The sequence below is a fragment of the Sciurus carolinensis genome, chromosome 1 (genome assembly GCF_902686445.1).
Source record: "Sciurus carolinensis chromosome 1, mSciCar1.2, whole genome shotgun sequence".
In the NCBI taxonomy this organism is placed as follows: Eukaryota; Metazoa; Chordata; class Mammalia; order Rodentia; family Sciuridae; genus Sciurus; species Sciurus carolinensis.
Window position 1 is genome coordinate 180753000 of NC_062213.1, and position 18115 is coordinate 180771114.

The 18115-nt window shown below is 44.2% G+C and overlaps 1 pseudogene; it reads left to right on the plus strand.

Annotated features, from left to right (window-relative positions):
• The first annotated feature begins 427 nt into the window (after positions 1–427).
• The window catches only part of LOC124964571 (suppressor of cytokine signaling 6-like), a 125744-nt pseudogene continuing 108056 nt past the window's right edge, over positions 428–18115 (plus strand).

Sequence of the window (18115 nt, forward strand, 5' to 3'; positions counted from 1 at the left end):
CTAGATGGGGAGCCTTGCCTGGGCACTCGTCTGCCCACTGGATAAACGGACCCTGTAAAGAGCCAGTCCACCCTGGGAGAGGGGGAGCACCTGCCTGCCCCCCACCCATCCCAGCCCAAGTCTCCTACATACACAGGATGGTCTGTTGAGTGCTTGGGTTTCATGTCCCTTCAAGTCCCAGGAGGTGGCTCTGACTTGAGTTTCTGGAGAGGGATTTGTTTATTCTGTTTGATTTAATTAAACACTAATAGCTCTAGTGTGGGTTCTGGACTCAAATCCTGGCCCCCATGAGCACTGGCTGTGAGACCTTGGGGCATCATTTCACGTCTCTGTGCCTCAGTCTTCTCAGCTATGAAACAGGACGGACTGGCCCATGGTAAATGCTAATAAAACAGTCTCTGATTTTCTTTATGCACTGTCGGTCGTCATGGATGAGCGCGATGTCACTATCATTCTCCAGCAGGTGAGTGTGCAGATGACCATGTTCTATTCTGTTGGTCACTGATGGGCCTTTGTTGACTTTGGGATTAGGAGCGGGGTATAATTTTTTATCTTTCAGAGGAGAGAAGGATGGTTTGAGTCTCCCGCATAATTCAGCCGAAGGCAATGATGGCGTTCATTGGATTTAGTTACAGTCAGTCACCATATTCACCCAGTGTACTCATCGTCTATTGTTGCATAGCAATTTACCCCCAAATTTAATAACTTAACCCACAGCCATTTTGTTTTGTGCTCAGAATTCTACAATTGGGGCAGAGCTTGCTGAAGGGAGCTGATCTTTGCTCCATGTGGCTCCTGCTGAGGGCTGTGGCACAACTTGAGTTTGGTTATGTGTCTGGGGCCTTGATTCTCACTGTTGGCTGAGTTCCTTGATCTCCAGGTGGCGAGCTTGGGCATCCCAGAGACAGCAAGATGGCCTCTGGAGAGTCAGACTTCTTACAGAGTGGCTGGCTTCCACCAGAACACAGGAAAAGGGAAGCTGCCAGGGCTTCTTAAGGGCCAGGCTCAGAGTTGGCACAGTGTCACATCTGTCACATTCCACTGGTTATATTGCAGGTCACAGGGCCAGTCCTGGATCAAAAGGAGGGAAGCACACAGGGCATGAAAATGAGGTAGTTCACTGTGGACCACCAAAGTACCTGTGCCTAAGTCTTTGGTATAATTATTTTTTTCTTCTTCCATATTAATCTAGCTTTGATTTTCACTTTTATACTTACTATTTATTTTTACATGGATCTCTATTGCAAGTGGCTTCACATCAAATGATTTCTCTCTCTCTCTCTCTCTCTCTCTCTCTCTCTCTCTTTCTTCTTTTGAACAATAGGATGTGTGGGCGTTTCCTGGCTATCCCTTTCTGGGTCTCTTCCGAATCTCTGGGTCTCGGATTCCTCTTCTTGCTTCTGGGACTTATTTCTCCACTCGTTGACATCTCTCCCTGTCTCTAGAAGCATCCTGACTTGATCCTCTCTCTGAATCTCTCATCTTTGATGCTCTGAGGCTGTGTTACTGTGACTCTCTCTGCATCTGTGTCTATCTCCCCATCTCTTTCTGTTCTGTTCTCTTTGTCTTTATTTCTGTTGGTGTCTCTGTCTTTCCATCTGCCTCTCTCTCTCTCTTTCCTGTGAATCTTCTGGTCATCTCTCAATCTCCTCCTTTCACCATTTTGGCCAGAGATAGAATCCTGATGTTGCTGTAAAACATGTCCCTCTTACAGGTATTATCAGAGAGCTTCCCATTCTGTTTCTGACTGACAATCCAGGGATTTTCTGAGTAGGACAGGTCTGGTGTCTTCATAAGACCTCTTCATATGCCAAGGAAGCATCCAGAGATTTCCTTTCTTCCTCTCTTCTCAGCAGCTGGGGCCTGAGGTCTCATAGCCTCGCTGAGCCTGGAGGGTACATGCCTAGGCATACAGGAGTCTCCCAGGGAAGCAGGGGGTGAAGAGGATGGGTAGTGGGGGCAGGGGAAGGACAGGAAGAAGTAGAGATAACACATGTCCTGGCATTTGAGGAGCTATAAACAGAAAGGGGGTGCTTGGCTGAAGGGAAAAGGGCCTGCCCGCTTCTGCAGGACTCTCCTGGGTTAGAAGGAGCACTATTCTGTGCAGTTGGTGAGGACTGCCCTAGGAACAGGATGGTGGGAGGGGACAAAGCAGCTCCGCCTCTCCTGGGTAGGACAGTGGGCTCCGGCATGGCGGAAGCGCTGTCTGACTCTCTTCCATAGCCTGGCGTTCTGCTGGGCACAGTGAGTCAGGAGATGCTGAATGACCTCACTTCCGACAATATCCAGTGGCAACCAGTTGCTTTGAGAAGTAGTGAATTGCCTGTCCCTGGAGCTGTGCAAGTGCAGCTGAATTGGGACCTGATTTAAAAAGAAGCCTCTTCAAAGGACAGCATGCAACCAATGGCTCGTTGAAACAAAGCATGCTGGCCACAGCCTTGCAGGCCTGGCTGAGCTCTCCCTCCCTCTCCCCTGGTTCCCCGATCTACAACTCCTGCCTTCCCTGCCTGGTTCGCACCATTGCTTGGTAGAATCTGACTGGCAGACGTGGTTTCAGGCTGGATGGGGCCAGAGAAGAGGCAAGGATGGAGGCAGTTGCCTGTTGGCGGTGGCATCCTCTGAGGACCTCACCTAGAAATGACCTTCAAGTGTCCTCTAGCACCAGATCACATGCGGGCTGCACCAGGTTGCACACAGCCTCTCTCCATGGTGCTGCAGGCAGTTCCCAAACACCACAAAGCAAGGAGGGGACTAATTCAAGGTTTAGGGAACCAACTGATTTCTCTACTTTCAACGCAGCTTTTCTGCAGTTTCTGGTGATGATGACACAGAAGTGTGACCCTGCAGAGAGACTTTTCTAACCCTGTCTCAGTTTATTCATCTTCAAGACCCTGTGTGTTCCGTGTGGAGCCTTGGCTAGAGATGGGCCAGTAAGAACTGATCCCAAGGGGGATGTGCACTCCTGGGCACATCCAACAAAGTCATAGACACCTGCACATAAACAAGCTGGTGCACCTGTCCTCAAAATCACATTCATCTGCACAGGCAGACTCTCGAGGTCAGAATACTGCACACACACACACACACACACACACACACATACACACACACAAAAACCCAACCCACACAACTGCCACATGCTGTGGGGAGGCATAGTCACACTAACACACCTGCAGGCACGTATGGATGCACAGGCACATAGAAATACATGTGTGTCTGCTGCCTGCACTTATAAAAAGGCATGCCTGCAACCACACCTCCAGGCTCAGGCGTGAGCATTGCACAACAGGCAGATGTGCAAAAGCCTCATGCAGAGGCAGGTGTGCACATGCTTCCAAGTGTGCATATGCACACTGGTGATACACTAATATATAGACACACTATGTTGACCCGCCTTTCTCTCCCTCCATCTCTCCCTTCCTCCTTTCCTCTCTTTCCTCTGCAAATGAGTGCTAAATGCAACATGGCACTGTGATAAAGATGAGCTCAAATCTTGGCCCTGCCACTGTCTATCTTTGTGTGACCTTGAGCAGGTCATTTAATGTCTGTCTCAGTTTATTCATCTACAAGGTAGGGATAATAATATATGGCTCTCACAGAATTTTTAGGAGTACAAAATCTACTTGTGTGTGCAAAGCCCTCCCATGGTCCCAGCCTGTGGGCACCTCTTCTGGGGTTACCTCTGATGCTACCAGAGCCTAGAAATGTAAAGAGCCTGGTTTGTGGCATGGTTCAGCTGAAGGCCTTGTCACCTAGGCCTCTGTGATTCTGGGCTCCAACTTCATTTCTTTCCTCAGTTTCCTGTCTTGTGAATGGTGGTGAGCAGCTTTGCCCTGCTGCCTGCAGGGCCTCGGTTCTGTGAAGCCTGGAGAAACATAGCATCTGAGACTCCCCAGTTGGGCCTGGCATTGGCTTAGGGCAGTTGTTGCACATGGACCGTTGAAGGTCCCCTCGCTCTCCCAGTTTCTCCCTGTCCTCCCAACCCCAGTGCCTGATGCCCTGGCCCTGGAGCCACCCCTGTGAACACAGCTGCTGTAAGTGCTGAGGCTTCTGGGAAGATCCAGGTGGTGCTTGGAAGGAAAGCTTCCATTGCACAGGAATCTAATTCTAGCAGGAAGCACAGCTGCTGCTTTTCCTGGGCCACAGGGCTCCTCTCTCTTTTTGGAGTTTCCTCCTCTTTATCCCCAAAGCAGTGATTGGGATAAGGAGAAAGCTCTCCTCATGCCCAACCAACCAGATGAACCTGCTCTACTTTGTGGTCACAGGAGCAGTCAGACAGATCCCGGCAGATCACATCAGCAGATATTTTTCCAGGGCCCAGTGTCCTTAGAGCAAGGCCCGACCCCTTCTCTGGGCCTCTGGGGTGCTCCAGGAGCTCTTCCTTTGTACTCCTCCGTCTCATCTACCACCACCCCGTGATGCTCCAGTCACGTGGCCTACTTTTTGTTCTGCTCCTATTTCAGGTTTTGTCTCTGCAGCTCTCTCTGCTTGGAATATTCTTCTTCCAGATTTGCAAGGTCAACTCCTTCCCCTGTAAGACTCTATCCAGTCACCCTCCTCCAAGGGCAGGGTGCCTCCTCTCACTGTGTCCCAACACCACGCTTTATTTCTCTCAGTTATCACACTTATCTACTCTAACGATCCTTCAAAAATACATTTATTTATAGGCTGCTTTTCCTACCCACCCAACTAGCATGTGGCCCCATGAGAGCAGGGTGTCCTCAGTGCCTGGCACGTAGTAGATGCTTAACTAGGATGTGTTCTCCAGATAGCTAAAGGACTTACCATTCTGACCCTCTGCTGTGTCATTCAGCTGCTCTTGGTGGTAGGTCTGTGACATTGGATCACCAGTGATTTGTAGTAAATAATAAAGCACTAGTGCTGTGAGTGATTTATTTAAGAAAGAGATAAATCAGAGCAGATTCAAGGTCCTCGCTGTCATGAAAGTGCTCTACTTTTTCAAGTTCCAACATGATTTCTGGGTGAGATGGAGGAAAAGTTGCAAAAGGGAAAATGGGAATTGTGTCCCTCGTCTCCTCTCTGCCTTGGCTGTGCTGTTAATAAGGGTACGAATTCACATAATGCTTCAGTGTCTTGAAAATGCTTTTGGTATCATCAAAATCTGGGGATGCTTACGAGGCTTTAAAATATAGGTGAACTTCTGTATTTGAGAAGATAAAAGGATGAGAGCCCCTGGTGTAGGAGATGGGTAGCAAGCCTGGAGAAACCAACCTGCAGACCCTGGGGAAGCAAAGGGGTTAGTCTGAGGTTGTAAGCCACCGAAATTTTGGGATTGTTCATTATGCAACATCCTAACAGCAGTGCTTGACTGATATACTAGTATGTTAACTAGCATACTAGTGTGTGCGTTAGCAAGCAGTCTTTTGTTCAAATGTGCATGATGCAAGATCCAGAGGGTCATTTGGGGCAGAGTGACTTTGATGGTATTGACAGTCTTGAACTCTTCTGATTGTCTGCCTTTTTTTTTTATATATATAATTTTAAATCAATTTGAGCACTGTTGTGCTCAAAAAGATTGCTGAAATAATGACTGAGAAAGTGAATGAGTAGCAGGCCTGAATCTTGGTCCATATATTCAAATAAGAAGTATTACATTTCTTATTTTTTAGAAATCAGATTAATTTCTAATCTGAGTCCCTTCCTGAGTGTGTGCCTAAGTCAAGCTCTGTGAGACAGGTCTTTCTTTTTGTTTGTTTAATTTCCGGCCTCCAAGGAGGTAGTCTGGCCTGGAGGAGGGAACAGGAAACCTGGGTCAGGAAGATCTGAGTTTGGATCCTGATTCTGCTCTCACCTGTCATGTGACCTTGAGCACCCATCTGTTGGAATTTCAATGTCTTCAGCTATAAAACGGGACTAATGAATCTTTTCTTCCAGGGTGGTGAAGGGTTCAGTGGAATGACTCAAGAATTTTAGGGAGTGCCTATCACAGGGAAGAGCCAGGAAAGGTCTGTCCCTTTTGGCTCTCTGAGGTGCTAACCATGTCACATCATCTTACAAAAGTGGAGAGAACCTCATGAACCTTCATGAACTGTAACCATGCGCTTTATTTATTTATTTGCTGTGCTGGGGATTGAACGCAGGACCTTGTGTTTGTGAGGCAGGCACTCTACCAACTGAGCTATATCCCCAGCCCACCATGTACTTTAGTATTCTCTCATTGGACCTGTGACTTCTCCTGCTCACCCCTGCCCTCTCTGTTAGCTTGAAGCAAATCTCAGAATCTATATATTTATTTTCTTCTCTGTGTGTTCGAAATTTTTACATAATAAATATAATAAAGAGGGGATGATAACGCCTACCTCGCAGTATGGTTGTTGTATGGCAGGACATAATTCCCACAGTGGACCCAGCCTGATATTTAGCAGGGTTCTGACCCTGGGGTAGGGAAGATCTTCCAAGCCAAGTAGCGTTAACAATACAGACTTACAAATGAATATGTTTCAAGAAGCAACACAAATGTGATTAGAGACAAAGAGATGGAAATATAAAGATTCTCAACTCAAAGGGTTAATCTCATTATATACTCAGAGCTCTGACAATTCACTAAGATAAACACTAACACTTCAATTACAAAATGGGAAAATAACATAATTCACAGAAGATGAAACACGAATCATCAATAAACATGTGAAAAGATGTTCCACTTTACCAGTAATCAAAGAAATAGAAATTAAGACAAAATAGCACTTTTATCTCCCAAATCAGCAAAGATACATAAGCAATGGTAACGCCCAGTGCTTGCCAGGGCAAAGCAACGCTGTGTTCTCACATCCTATTGTTGGCAATTCAAACTGGCATCTCTCTTCTGGAAAACAAGTTGGAACTATGTATTGAAAAGTTAAAATATGAGTTGGGACTATGTATTAAAAATCTTAAAAAAAAAATAACACCCCCATATCCTTTGGGGCTAGGATTCCACCTCTAGGAAATATACTCAGAAATTCAGGCAAAAATTTATACACTATGACATTCATTATTTATAATTGAAATTTTTAAAAAAGCAGACAACCTAAATATTTCACAGTCTGAGAGTGGCTTAAATAAGCTGTGGTACATCTATATAACATTCCACAGCCATTAAGAATTGTATTTTCCAAGAATTTTTAATGACATGGAAAAATACTCTCTAACATTCAATATGAAATACAGGATGTAGAACTGTATGTCGTCATGCCACAGAATCTTCATTATGTAAATAAATAAATATTCCTGTAGAAGGGTGATCAATGAGGCAGAACAAAAACATTGTAGAGAGACTTGGCAATTTTTACAAATTGCTAGAGCAGATTTAAGTTCCTACCAGTCTGGTGTTCAAGACAGAAGTCACCTTGGACGAATGTTTCTTCATTTTCTAGGTTCTTTAATTATGCAAATGCAAGATGAATAGCCACTCAGTGTTCTTGGGGTACAATTGAGTCTTAGTAAAAATACCCAAATACACATAAAGGAAACTGAGAAGTAAGATATTCTATTGCTATTGTTATTTTTCAGAAGAAAAGACTGTTTCGCGGTAGAGCAGGTAGTCTCTGAAAGAGATCTTTTGGATGCTAAAGGATTTCCCCTTGAATTTTTCCCTAAGGAGGAACAGTGGGGAACAGGGAAGGGTCACTTTGCTCATTCAGGGAGGAATCACTGGGCACCTGTAACATGCCAGGCATGGTTCTGGATCTCACACTGCCCATGGAGGAGACTCCCAGTTCTTACTCTATGGGGCAGACAGTAAATGAAATAAGAATCAAGTCAGGACGTGCAAAGTGCTCTAGAGAAGAAAGCAGAGTAATGCACCAGGGATCGAGGGTGTGTGTGCGTGTGTGTGATTCTGTGCGGGGTGCTGGGGGTAGAGAAGGCCACACTGGTAGGTCACTTTTGAACAGAGACGTGCAGACGGTCAGAGGATCTGCAGGCGGTCAGGGATGAGTCACACGGACATCTTGGGAGACAATTGCAAGTTGTGGGACAGCAAAGGCAAAGCCCTGGAGCTGAGGATGTGCCTGGAAAAACTGAAGAATAGCAGGGACCAGAGAATAAAGCGTAGAGGGTCAAAGCGGAGAGTGGAGGAAGGAGGCAGTTGAATCCCACAGGCCAAGGCAAGCCCTCTGTGCATTAATAAAGCAACCTGACTGAAGTCTAATGAGTACAAGAAAATTCACCCATTTTGCAAGTTCATTGCCTGGGTTTTGACAAATGTCTACACCCAGGTAACCACCACAACCAAGAGAGAAAACATTCTCTCACTCTCGTTTCCTTTGTGTACTCTTCCTGTCCTCCCTATCCTGGCAGCCAGGATTCTGCTCTCCACTGCGAGACTCCTATGGGGTGCCCTCTGCCTTTGGTTTCCTTTGCTCAGTCTGTCAGTTGTGAGATTTTCCCAGGCTGTGTGCGTTACTAGCTAGGCTCCTTGGCATTGTTGAGCAGTTACCTGGTGTGTCTTTACTCTAAGGTATTCCTCCACTCACCTGCCGATGGACAGGTGGAGTTTTCTAGTTTGGGGTTTTTATGAGTAAATAAATCTGCTACGAACATTCTTGTACGCCATTTGTGGGCATATATGTTCATTTCTCTTGAGTAAGCACTTAGGAGAAGAACGGAGGGTCATAGGGTAATTGTATGTTTGCATTTATCAGAAAATGCCAGTTTCCCAAACTGGTTCTGCCATTTTACATCTTCCCCAGCAAGATAGGAAAGTTCCAGCGACCCTATGTCCTTGCTGATACTTGGTAGGTTTTTTCAGTTGTGCATCTGGAGGGTGAGAAGTGCTAGCAGCACGATCTTATGCAGCTAAGCCTCCTGAGCTTTGGCTTCTTTGTCGGTGAAATGGGAATAATAATATTTCCCACCTCTAGTGATGTTATAAGGATTAAATATGGAGTTGTGGGTAAAGCAGCAGCTCAGCACTGGGCTCATGGCAAGCTCCCCTAGGGAGGGGTTGGTAACTCTTGGCAGAAGAGATGCTCGGTACTGCGGGTCACAGGTGGCCATTAGTTTACCACCAATCTTCTACCATGTTCCTGCAGCCCACTGTTCTCCATTGGCGAGCATCCTCTCTTGTGTCCCTTTGTCCTGTTCCTTGATCTCAGACCCCTGGAAGAGGAAGCTTCCAAATCGTTGAACATCCTAATAATATCTGTGTTGGGTCACAAAGGCATTTTCCTAAGGAATGCATTTCACTGTCATTAAGATGATAAATACTTTTCAATTATCTCCTTAAGCGCTGCCAGGGCTAATTCTCCTGGGAGCCAGAGCTTCTCCCAGGGGCTGGTTGGTGAACCAGTAGCTGAGACTGGAATCCAGGCAAGCCTTGAAGGAGAAGGACCTCTGCATGCCCTGCTGGCTGCCTGTGCGGAGCAGCCATGACGAGCCCACCTTCCAGCTCTGCGCTCCTGCTCCTCAAGGAGATCTTGAATATTTATCATGTATTAGGTGAAAAAAGAAGTGGAACAGGAGGAAATTGTGTTATTGCATATGAAATTTGCCTGAAAAGTTTCCACTCTTCTTCTAGTTGGAAAATAGTTTTGATTTGAAATATGAAGCTTTTCTCTGACTTATTATCTCAGAGACAAGAATGGAAAATGATGCTTCTTGGGTTTCAGGTGGAGCCGCTGGAGGTGGTGGATGTTTACTGGCACCAAGAATTGTCTGTAAAAATTACCCTTATGCATCAAAATTTCAAATTTCTCTTTACTTCTCTTGCTGCTTGCCCTGCTGAAATTTGCCTATAGCTACCAGGCGGGAAGGGGCGGCGGGGTCCTAGAGGGAGGGGGCAGGGCTCATTTAACTCAGGACTGCATTGGGCTGTGGCAGGGTATTCAGTTCTGGACTGGAGGGAACCTCCTAGGCCACAGAATCCAATTCCCTCTATAGCAAGCAGATAGATATTCTATGCTTTTCTGGATTGACACTGTCTTTGAGTCTCAGAAGACAGTTGTAGACACTTCTCTAGAAAAGCACATGTATACACCAACTTGTTTATACACCTTAATGGGATTTACAGAATTCCCAAATTTTTTCCATCTTTAGGTCAAGGACACTGTATCATGACTTGGAAACCAGCACAGCAAAATCACAATAGGTGTCCCTTACTGAGTGCTTAATCCCAAATGTGTATGTAAAGATGCTGAGCACGGTGTCGGCGTGGAGGAAGGACTCGTTCTGCTGTAGTTCTCATGCCATCCACATGACAATAACCAGGGCTGTTATTCCGCATATAATAGCCAAGATACCTGAGACCCAGAACCTTTAAGTCATTTGTCAAAAGTCTCCCAGCAGGGACAAGATTGTAAGCTAGTTCCTTCTAACTCTGTACTTGTTCTCTTGATATCCACTTTGCAGGTGGTTCTTGCCTTTCCTATCTCCATGATAGGACCCCTGCAGTCACTTCAAAGCTGAGCACCTACTGGGTGTTGTGGCACACTAATCCTAGGGGAGGCTAAAGCAGGAGGATTGCAAGTTCAAAGCTAACCTCAGTAATTTAGTGAGGCCCTAAGCAACTTAGCAAGACTCTGTCTCAAAATTAAAAAATGAAAAGGACGGGGGATGTGGCTCAGTGATTGAGCGTCCCTGGGTTCAATCCCTGGTACCAAAAATCAAAACTAAAACAAAATGCTGAGCACCACTCCAAGTCTGAATAATTCTGACTCTTAAAAAGTTTTTCCCTTATGTGAACTCCCAATCTGCTCCATGTTAGCCATGTCTCGGTGGTGACACACAACACAAGTATTACTGCCCTTCTGTAATGACCCTGAAAAGATTTGAATCCAGCCAATTCCTTCCAATGCACCTGGGAGACTTGTTCAAGGTTTTATAGCTTGAAAATTGTGGAGGCAGAACTCAAATGGTGTGTATTAGTGCCCTGTGGATGCTGTAACAAATGATCACAGACCAAAAGCCTTAAAATAGTAGAAGTGTATTCCTTTACAGTTCTGGAAATCAGAAACCTGAGATCAAGGTGTCACAGGGTTGATTTATTTTGGAGACTCCTGTTCCTTGCCTTTTCTAGCTTCTACTGACTGATAACGTTCCTTGGCTCAAGTGGCTCAGTTCTGCACTCTGCCTGTGTTCACACTGCTTTCTCATCTGTGTATCTGTCTTCCCTTCTTTTGATGACACTTGTCACTGGACTTAAGGCCAGGATGATAATAATCATCCCTAATCCAGGATGATCTCATCTCTATATCCTTAACCTAATTACATCTGCAAAGACTTTTTTCCAAGAAGGTCACATTCACAGGTTCCCAGTGGATATATCATTTTTTTTTTTTTTTTTTGAGGGGGCATGATTCAACCTTCTACTCTGGAGTGGGCTTCTCCAAAGTTTTGTGATTGACCACAATGTCCTAATAAGGAAGAGCGGTACTGTCCTACCATGGACTGAGTGTGACCCAAAGACGCATTTGACTTGGTCTAACAGTCTTTTAAGAGCAATTTGAATTGATCATGGTTATTCAGCAATTGAAAAAGACATCTCCTGCATGATTGTGTAAACTGCAAAGCCCAACAGGAGAAAAATCTGCAAACCTCACTTTCAGTGAAACTGGAAGACAGGCTCATCCCTGTGCTCTTAATTCATGTGAAAGGATTCCGGAAGCCAGCTGAGGGCATGCAGGATTTCCATGAAGGAAGAGGGAATGAAAAAATGGAGCAGAGAAAATCTTAGCAATGAGGGGACTCATTGCTGGCAGCTCTCAAAAATCATCTGAAAAAGTTCACCTCCTGAAGGCCGGGGGCACCACCTGAGGTGCAAAAGTGACGTGCAGATCTCTGGTTTGTAACGGTGAATGTGGGATCAGCAGTGAGCAGAGGTGGAATCAGAAGTTCCCTGGACATGGCTCCTTCAGAGAAGCAAGGAGACGCAGCTACAGCAGGAGTCACAGGCAAGCGGTATTTTCAGGACTCAGTCTGACTCTGACAGCAGAAAGCAAGACTATTTGGGATGTGCAAACCACCACCGGAACACTGCTTTGAACCTCCCTGCCTATCGACAGAAGTTTCTGGGGGCAAAATTTCTTTCAGGGAACCCAACTAATTCATTGATGAGTGATGAAAAGGAGCAACCATATCATCAAATCAAAGATGCTACTTGGAAAGGGAGAAAAAGATGACAAAATAAAACTTAATAACACACCAAAAAAATTGCACCAGAAAAATGTACCTGTGGGTAATTTATTATTTTTTTTCCATAATTTGGATCCGCCATTTGCCCGGTTCCAGACTGACCTGTGCCTTGGGGAAGCCAACTAATATGAACTCCACTCCTGGGCTACCTTGTCCTCCAGCTTCTCCATGTACCGCGCCGGGGGAGGTCTGGAGGAGGAAAGGAGGGACGTGGGGTTACCTACTGCCCAGCTCCTTCCTTCCCCACTCAGTCATTAAGGGAAGACCAAATTCCTCCAGAGAAACCACAGCTTTCCAGAGAAGCTCTCTCGATTCTGGTGACCATTCTGTCACCTTTCCCCATCAGACCCAGGAGTGGTGTTGTAGAATGAACTGCGTCCTCTATGTTAAAATCCTAACCTGCAGCACTTTAAATGGAGTCTTTAAAGAGGTTGTCAAGGTAAAATGAAGTCACAGACACCAATGTGAATGGTGTCTTTATAAAAAGGGAAAAGTTGAACACAGTGACAGACACACACACTGGAAGATGACGTGTATTTGGACCAGACTGATGCATTTTGAAGTCAAAGGATGTCAAGGATTGCCCGGAAACGCCAGAAGCTAGAAGATCAAGGAAGGATTCTTCCCTAGACCCATGGGAGACAGCTTGGTTCTGCCGACAGCTTGATTTCAGACTTCCAGCCTCCAGAGATGCGAGACAAAGATTTCTGTTGTTTTAAGCCACTCAGTTTGTGGTTCTTCACTGGAGAAGAACCAACCGAGATGATGACAGTTGGTTGCTGGATGGCCATCTTAATGTCAGATGAAGTACAATTCAAGAGAAAAGTCGTTAAGGGAGCTGGGGAAGAGAACTTTCAAATTCTAATGACACAACAAGTGTTTATGTATATACTACTAATATGATGTGCAGGTTATATTCTAAACTCTAATGAAGATGTAATGACTACCAGCTACCTATGTATCAAATAAGGTAGCGTCTACCTGAAAGGCACAAGAATTCAAGGAAAAAGAAAATACAAGGAAAAAGAATTGGTGACAGAAGATTTTGCATTTTTTTTTTCCTGTTTGACAATTTAAGTGGATAAAAAGTAAAAGTCAATAAATTTTGATCTAAATAATATAATTAGCAAGGTATGATGTGTATGAAAGCCAGACATTTAAAACAGAGAGACCCAGAGAGATCTATAAGGAGAGGATTCCTCTGCTGCAGTCTTTAAGTGCCCATAGAACATTTCCAGACCTTGACCACATTGAAGGCTACAAATCAAACCTCAACAAATCTCACCCTCAAATAGAAATACTACAGATGCCATTTTCAGATCCTAACTCAATAAGATAGAAAATAACAAGATCACAAAACAAAACAGAAAAACAACCCTGCTACATGGGTGTGGGGGAGGAGAGGTGATGGGAAAGAGCTGGAAGTGACAGAGGAGAAATTAAAAACCTGAACTATTTCGCTTTAATTTCTATAAATGAGAATGAGAACAAAGCCTCTGCTGTGTTTGAATGTGGTTTGTCTCTGAAACTTGTGTTGGAGTTCAATCCCTATCATGGAAATTTAATCCAACTATGGTGTTCAGAGGTGGAACCCTGGAAGAGGATTAAGGCTAGACAGGGTCATCAGGGTAGGGCCATGATGGAATCCTGGTGGCTTTATAAGAGGGAGGGAGAGAGACCAGACAGGCTCACATGTGCACTTCCCATCTCTTTTCATGTGATCCCTGAGTTGCTTGGGACTCTGGGACTCTGCCAATCAGAAGGAAATTACCAGCTGAGCTTGGGCCAGAACGATGAGCTAAAATAAATGTCTTTTATTTACAATTTACCCAGTCTGTGGCATTGTGTTAGTAGCAACAGAAAATGAATTAGGACAGCATCTAACCCAGTAAACTAGAAAAAGCATAGCAAAGAACAAAAAGAAAAACAAGAAACAGACAAAATCTAAACCTAAAGAAAGCAGAGAGCTGGGCGTGGTGGCACACACCTCTAATCCCAGTGACTCAGGAGGCTGAGGCAGGAGGATGGCAAGTTCAAAACCAGTCTCAGCAACTTAATGTGACCCTGAGCAACTTAGTGAGTACTTGTTACTAAATAAAAAGGGCTGGGGATGTGGCTCAGTGGTTGAGAGCCCTTGGGTTCAATCCCTGGTAAAGAAAGAAAAAAAGAAAGAAAGTGTGTGGGGGAGAGAGAGAGAGAGAGAGAGAGAGACAGAGAGAGAGAGAGAGAGAGAGAGAGAGAGAGAGAGAGAGAGAAGAAAGGAAGGAAGAAAAGAAAGAAAAAGAAAGAAAGAGAAAAAGATTAATAAAGCACAAAACATAATTCAATGAGTTGGAAAACATAAAAATTGCATAATAAATGAAATACAAAAATATTTTAAAAGACAATGGTAAAATAAAGTTCTTTCACCAAGAAGACCTTTAGAAGGCAAACTCACAAAAAATAAAAAATCATAAAAGGAATAACACAGAGACAAAATTGGTCATAAAAACTGCTCAAATCTATGAAAACAAATTTGAAACTAGAATGAGTATTGAGTTTTCTAAGAAAATAGAGTTTACCAAGATGATTCCCGAAGACCTACAACATTCTAAGTGTTTTGATATTCATAGGAAAATGAAGAAAGTTGTCAAGAGCCACATCTCCCAAAAAGCACCAGTCCAAATGGTTTCACAGAAGAATTTTACATGTTTTAAAAAGTGATTCCAATATTCTAATATTAATTATTCTGTTCTAGAACATTGACAAGAAGGAAAAAATCCAAATTAATTTAATGGACCAAGCAATACATTGGAACCAATTTCTGTAAGACTGAACCCAAAAGGAAATGCCAGACTAATTTCACTCATGAATGTCAATTTTAATATCCTAAATAAAACATCAACAACAGAATTATTAGCACTTGAAAGTATAAGAAGTCACACCCAAGTGGAATTTATTCTAAGAATGCAAGGATGGTTTTGCATTAAGAAATCAGTCAAAATGATTAATTTTTGGAAAAAACCATCAATATTTGATTTTAAAAATTCAATAAAATAGGAATAGATCTTTAAGATGAAAAAAAATCTACTTCAGTTCAAAGCAGCATTCTGTGTAACAGAATATCTCTGGAAGATATCCTACTATAGTCGGAAACAGCATTTAGTATTATACTGGTGGTAGTAGTCAATAAAATTAAATAAGAGGTAGAAAAATTGTAAAGAGGGAAGTAAAATGCAATTCTCAGATGGTATGATTTTATATCTGGAAAACTTGGAAGATATTCTTTGGAACTACTGCCAAAAATAAGAAAATTTAATAAGAGAGAAATGTACAAGATGAGTGTACAGAAATCATTAGCTTTCATCTATTTAAACAACATCCAACTAGAAGATATAATGGAAGAAATGAACTTCTTTACAAAATCAGCAAAAAGACAAAATACCTAGGAATAAGTTTAACAAAAAAAGCCCAAGGCATACAAGAAAAATGAAAGAAAATACTAAAAATCAAAACCAAAAACCCGTCTTTAACCACCTCTGCAGGATACTGAAAAGAATCTTGAACGAATGAGAAGCCTGTCTATATTTGACCTCAGAACTATTTCATTTTCTAAGTTTCTTTTTTCTAAATTAATTTTAAATCTTAACATTATCCTTATGAAAATACCAATAGCTCTTTTTTCGGGGGAAAGATTAGGGGAATGAGAAACTAGACAAGGCAATTATAAAATTCACATAGAAAAAAAAATAAACATAATCCTTCTGCAGTTTTCTTCTTTTTACAGAAAATTATATTTTTAAAGAAGTTTGCCATGTTGATACATGTGGTTCTACATCATTCCAAATGACGTGTAATACTGTTCCATTGTTTTAAGACACTATAATTCATCAGTTCTCCTGTGGATGGATATTCAGACTGTTTTCTGGTTGTGGAATGTCTTTGCTGGTCAGATCATCCGTGTGTGTGTGTGTGTGTGTGTGTGTATGTGTGTGTGTGTGTGTGTGTGTGTGTGTGTGTGTGAAAGAAAGAGAAAGGGAGACAGATACAGACACGGGGGGTAGGACAGTTTGGGGAAGGTAATGCCTGAAATGTTTAGTCTTTTAAATTCAGTGAACACCACCGTGGGAATGTAAATTTAAGACTCACCTGGGATAGGGATTTAAAATGTGTTTCCAATCATGGCCCTAGCAATTTGTCTGATGCTTCCTTGAGTTGCTGGAGAAGGTTTTTCTTGACCTTTTAAGAGAGTTTTTGCTTTCCCCTTGCATAAGCTGGAGACCACAGTGCTGACCTTGGGAATATTAAAACCCCAGCCCCCAAGTCCTTACATCCAAGACCCCTGTGGGTCACCCTAGTATCCATTTCTGCTTTGACTTTGGCTTTGAGGTCCCTACTGGACTTCAAGGGAGTCAGCCTTTTCATTTCAGCCTGACTATATGCCTGCAACTTTTCTGCTGTATTTTACTTAGTATTTCCACGTGGCTGTGGTAGATGGGAAGCCCTTTTGTATCAGTTCAGGTCACCGTGCAGAAGTTCGAGATCCACAGTGGGTCCCCAGTACATTCCATTCTGGGCAGTTGTTCCAGGCAGAGAGCTCTCTGCAGGTCCTCCCTGGCTCCTGGCTTCTTTGCTGCCCCTCCTGCCCTCCAGCTCCATCAGCCCCCAATGCCACATTGGCATCACAGGGGATGGAATGTGTGCATGTGCTGGCTCAGGGGCTGCCCCCCAAAAGTGTATACTGATTTGGGACATTAAAAACAGATAATAAGGGAAATCTTGAAACCTTCCCCTACATTGATTCTAATCCATTTTTCAGTATAGAAACCCAGGGAATTCTATTACCAATCATCCATCTGCATGGCGAGTCTTGGTGTTGGAGGTGTGCTGGGGAATGGAGGGTGAAGAGAGAAGGGAGAAAACTGGAAGAACACCAGCAACACTAGTCCAGCCTGGAAAACGACCTCCCCTGTGAGTTTGCCCTCAGGCTCCACAGTGCACAGACCAGAGGGAAAGCAGCTTTGATGTGGCCAGCAGAGACTCGTGTGGGCTCTGATGTGAGCTGTGGACCCCAGGCTGGGTTATTTCCTATTACGAAAGATTTTACAGAGCAGGGTTCAGGGTGGTTTATCCAAGTGAAGAGGAACCTGTGGAGACTGGGAAGAGTCCCTGAGGCAGAGACTGAAGACAAGGCTCTTCGTCCAGGGCCAGGTCCTTGTTCAGTGAGCTCAGAGTGTAGAGCTGCAGAACTTCTTGCATCTTCTACCCGCTGGAGGAAGGGCTGGGTAGGGTCTGGGTACCCAGACACGTGGGTCCCCAGGGATTGCCAGTGGGTGGGATGGGGCACAATGAGTGAGTAATGAGGGAGGCTTTCTGCCCAAGGCCTGAGCAAGTTAGGTCCGAGAAATCATAGGTTCAAACCTGTCTGTGACCCAAGGCCCTCCCACTGAAGCTGTCATCCTGAAGTTCCAGGCTTTTCTCTCCAAGACTGCTGAACCCTTGGCCAAAGTTATCCCGGCAAATGAAAGAAGAAGTTTCAAACCTAGAAATTGCTTTTGTTTTTCAGTCATTGAATGACCGTGCACCTTCATAAATTCTGTTGGGACATGATATCTGTTGCCCAGGTTCAGAGAGCGACCATGCTTGGGGTTCTCTGAGAGCGACCTCAGTAGGAGCCTGAAGTTATTAGGGGTGGCAGGGATGGACAGATTGTAACACCACTGTTGTGAGGCATCGCCTCAGCACCCTGGAACAGGCTGGGCCCCTCAGGGCAAATAAGGCTCTCCTCATTTTGGCATTAGCCTGCCTTTGTTGGGGACAGATGAGCAGCAGGGTCTTGCCAGTCTCCACACACTCTGTCCACATGTTTAGTAATAAGCAGATGAGGACTGGGTCATTACTCAACTGACATATGCCCTTTCTGCTGATATTTGCCACTACAGAAGCTGGAAAGCAAGGGGACACGTTTGGCATGCTTCAGCCAATGCTGTCCCTGGAGACGAAT